Below are 4,834 nucleotides of genomic sequence, written 5' to 3'. Positions count from 1 at the left end.
ATCACCAGTTTCAAATAATAGATTATTTAAAAAATATTAAAAGATAAAATATTTCTAAAAATTTTAATCTCGAAATTTATATAAAAAAGTTAATATCTTAAAGTCTAGCATCTTTATCTCAACTTGAAAGGAATCATCAACTAGCCTCGGTAAGAACACCATTTTCCCACTCCAAAGGAGCTATCTTAATAATTAAGCCCTCCAAAAAACATACATAAAGAGAGTGGAGACTTCCTTTCTCAATGCCCCCCCATGTGCCACCGTTTTCTTTTTTTTCAACACCTTCAACGCTCGTCTTTCTCGTTCACTGCCATGTAGACAAAGCGATCTAGACTATTTTATTCAGTCTTAAGTTAAAGTTATGTAGGTAGAAAGATTAGGGCTTCACCTCAGGCCGTGCTAGTTGGCCTCTATCTGGGTGACCTGGCTCTTAGCTATCCTGCCTGCTTTCCTTCAACGTTAGACACTCAACCCCCCGCCAGGTTACTGTTATTAAACGACCAAAAAAGTTCCGCCCTATAGTAAAAATGCTTCGTTGGATTCTACCTCTAGTTCCAAATGGCTGACTTCAAACTCCCCCCGAGGACGCGGTACCTGTCAGTTATCTTTTCCATCCAACGGAAGACTGCACGTTTAATGTAGTTACTATGCTGAAAGGTACTGGTTAATAGCCCCTTACGTCAAACTGCTTCACTCGGCTGGCGCTGGAATTATACGGTAGGCTCTCTAATTAATAATTCTATTTCCAAGTAAAGGATCAAACTCTGTAACGCATGTATGGCGTTAGCGTGCTGATCAGGATTACAGTGCTCCTTGGAGGGTCCTAGGGAAGAATGGTCTAACCTAAGGTTAATAATCCGCCACGGTCGACTAACTTGCTTTTAAAAATAAGAAAACACAAGCACTTGAGATCTTTCCATTTCTCAGTTCATTAAGGATCATGCCGACTAGTATTAGGCTAGAAATGGTCTACACCTTACCCGTTAGATTAAGAGCTGGTCTCTCCATAACCAAATCGCCGTTGATATTATGGTCTAACGGATCCGTTTTCTTCTTGAACAGCAGTGTAGGTTGATCTTTTGTCCTTGGGTAGTTAAAGGCTAAGTGGTAGCAATGCCTGCATCTTGGGTATATAGGCAGCGTCTGAAAGCCTGTGGTGTCCTCTTGAACTATTTTATTTTTGTCTTATTACCTTCCGAACTTCGAGGGTTGCTATCATTAGTAATATTAAATATCACTCTTTGCATCGATCCCTAGAGGTTTAGGATCAGCTTGGAACCAGTTCTAAAATAGTACTGTAGGCTGGTATTATGCTGAAATTGCATTAGTATCATAGTGAGAAACTTTCTAGCTATCTCAGAAAATTGTTCCTTAGATTAACTCGGTTTGGCATACTTTTTTTGCTCAAGACCGGGCTGGGGTACTTGTATAGTTCCTTGTGGAGAGCTAAAGGGTGCTTATTCTCGTAAATGGTAGCGTTCTAATATAGTACTAGGAAAGTACAGTTTACCAATATAGTCAGTTACTAGTATATACCCTGTGAACGTCCTTGATCCCGACCTAATACGCCTCTGCAACCCCTCAGTTATTTGGGAAAGTCACGATAACCCTTTGGGAGAAGCCACCAGTGAGAAATAATACCATAACCTCCTAAGGGCTAAATTAGATAGTTTAAAGCGCTTCTAAATTTGGACATTAGTATGCCAGGGTTTAAAAATAAAAGATAAATACATTCTAGAAAGACATGCCGTTTATGCCCTTTGGCTTCATGTATAAATATGGTGCCCCTCTTTTATAATTAAGGTGTATCTGTAACCCTTGTACTAACACAATTAAAATACTAACTCGCCCTTAAATTAAATAAATGACTTTCACCTTAAGCATCTTCGGAGATATTTTACTATCATTAACAGTACAAATTCGGACTATAATACTACACTTTAAAGCTGCCTTACCATGACCAGCGGGGTAGTCAAAATAAAAGTAGCGTTAACATGGCAAACATATAATATGTGGTGTCGGGAAGAAGGATGATTAATATAACGTTGTTGACTGACATTGAGATTAATTACAAATAGCTTTTTTATTTATTATGGTAGTAGTTCAAAGTAAAACACATTATGTGCCTACCAAGTCCCTATCAAAGATAAGGAAAAATAACGGTTATTTCTAGTTTCATCTTAAAAAAGTAAGAAGTTTCAATAAATAAGCTAGTACTAATTTTATATAAAGTAACAGAGGTTTTTTATAAACTGCACTACCTTAACGAACTGGCAGTGTTGGTTCTTTTAGTAACCAATTAGTGCATAATTCATTGTTAAAGTTCTTAACCGATAGTAATTTTTCTTTATAAGTACATTGGTCGTTGTAAAATAAAAGCTTATTTTGATAATGAATACGCGAGCAACAATGAATAGTATGATCGAGCGTAATATCACTGTAGCAATTAAAGTCGTTAATTTAAATCAAAATTTTATCGAACAATTACTTACATCTTCTTTAAAGATTCATTAAAAGCGTCATGTCCAATATTTTTAATTTTATTAAGTCGCAGATCTCTATTGTATTATCTTTAATTTTCAAAAGTTTCATTTTGGAGGCAATATTTATAATAATAAATAGTATTATTAAGAATATTTTACAAATAAGTCAATGCGTTAAGTTTGCTAAAAGAGGTTGGGGGAACAACTTTGAGACGAGTTCCAGAAAGATCTCTGTACGCCATGTATCAAAATTAAGTAAAACTAATTACAATTTATGCAACAGTAGCATTTTTGTTCAATGATGTATTAAAAAGTTCTTAAATGATGAAAAGAATATTAGACACTTACAAATATTGAAGACTAACAAGCTTCCTAAACCAGATGGGTTTAATCGATTTGAGAGGGTTAGCATGCATTAATCTATATTTAATAAATCATGATATTTATAAAATTAATAGTTTTATCCTTAGTCCTTTGTATAATAATGCTAAAATATACGCAACTATTATATAAACTTCGATAAAATTTCTTATGGGAAAAAATTTTAGTAAGCCTCTTTCATGAACAAATATTAAAAAATAAAAAATAAAAATAACTGTTTAATTCAATAAACTTACAAATATTTTAAATTTACTAAATTTCTGAACGCATCATCACTTATTGAGGTTATTTTATTGTTTTCAAGAATTCTAAAAAATAGTAGATTACTTTAATTAAAAATAATATTAGCAATGTGACTGTGTCATAGGATGGAGTACAAGAGGAGGAGCCATCAACCTATCATATTCAGACTCTAAGGAGGGGTAGAAAAGAGAAAATCGAATGCGGGACAAAACACGTGCATATGCGTAACACGTGACTATATTCGCGGGAAGAGCACACGGTACTATAAAACCGCGTGGTATGAGCACATGGCATAGCCAGTTGGCAGTGAGGAAGATTCCAAATATAACGTGGTTAAAAAGCGGTATTTCTCGGGGATTAATAAACCATAATAAAAGAAGCATAATTAATTAGGCGTTTTACAAAGAGTAACCAGTAAGTAACCGCTTACAAAAAAAAACTAATGTATATAATTAACGAAGGCAAGGGTGGAAAAACCTCACTACGAAAAACCAATCCGCTAAAACATGAGTACCTCACTCCTACCCTGCTCCGATGTGATTTTATTACTCAAAATTTTATTATATTATCCGAATAGCTCACAATTAAACTAAGCTACTATATAGTTACAAGTATTCAAGGTTCTTAAGGTCTGAAAAAACATAGCTGTCAATCCACGGGATCTTGTTTTCCCCTAAATCGCTAAAGAGAAAAAAATAACTAGAAACACAGTAATATTGAAAATGACGTTAACATTTACAGAGATATGAGCAAAGTAAGATGGGCAAATGCTTCCGAGGAAAGATAAGTTATTTTATTTCCCCGAAGGCTCCTATGATAAAAAGCAGTGTTATTTGTGGTGTTATTATGAAATTAAGTAAAAAATGCTCTTATCTAGTTATAGTAAACAAAGCTTATAAGTATGTTTCAAAAAGCCAACGTTAAAAATAATAACAATAAAAAAAAGATAATTGAAATAGATAATAGAACAGGCTGAAAATAATATTTAATGAAAAGTTTACACAGATTTCAAGGATGGAGAAAGAATTTGATTATCCGGTGGGTAAAATGTTAATGAACATCGTCGCATGGTGCTATTATTAACGATATATCGTTGATAAGGAAAAAAATATATTTTTTTTAATAATGTTGTAAAAGTTTCGGCCTTGAAAAGAGAACTCTACTTTAGTTATGAAACTTGTAAATTTTGCTGGGCGGATATTGCGAAATATCGTACAAAGTAGTTACAACAAAATGAACAATAAAGCCTTTGCAAATACTCTAATTTGCGATCATTTTCTATGTTATATATAGTAAAATAAAGTCAAATGGTTCACATACATGAGGTGGTCACTTGTAAAATTTAAACAAGAACGTAAAGCAATAACTCTCTTCGAAAGAAACGCTAAAATGAAAAGAAAAAAATATAGAGTCATTATGGAAGGTCTAAAAATTATAGAATGAGGAAATAAAGGCGGATCAATAATTACCAATGTATACCATTCTTCAAGTGAATGCATGTACATATTTGTTTTTTTTGTTTAAAACTCTTTGCTTAGGGCCTCCAGTTAAAACCACTTAATTAAGATAATCCAAATTTTTTAACTTACGGTTATTATCCTCATAACGCTTAATTTTTATTTGGTAAAATTGTAGCGTTCATATAATTTTGAAAAAAAAATTAAAAATAAAAACAACTTTGTTCCACTATGTTGTAGGTGCCTTTGTTATCAAAATTTTTAACCTGT

General features: G+C 33.2%; 1 long non-coding RNA gene across 1 annotated transcript; it reads right to left on the bottom strand.

The window, feature by feature from the left end:
* Positions 1 to 3,713: 3,713 nt before the first annotated feature.
* LOC135121467 (uncharacterized) lies at positions 3,714 to 4,515 on the bottom strand. The gene is made up of 4 exons (XR_010278985.1): positions 4,428 to 4,515; positions 4,109 to 4,180; positions 3,847 to 3,918; positions 3,714 to 3,788 (listed from the first exon to the last, which is right to left on the bottom strand). It is a non-coding gene; the product is annotated as an uncharacterized LOC135121467 (long non-coding RNA).
* Between the last annotated feature and the right edge of the window lie 319 nt (positions 4,516 to 4,834).

Source organism: Zophobas morio, unplaced genomic scaffold, assembly GCF_036711695.1.
Source record: "Zophobas morio isolate AGI-343-1 ecotype UQ-CSIRO unplaced genomic scaffold, CSIRO_AGI_Zmor_V1 ptg000594l, whole genome shotgun sequence".
NCBI lineage: Eukaryota > Metazoa > Arthropoda > Insecta > Coleoptera > Tenebrionidae > Zophobas > Zophobas morio.
Note: the sequence above shows the minus strand (reverse complement) of the source record. Positions and strands in the feature narration are given on the sequence as shown.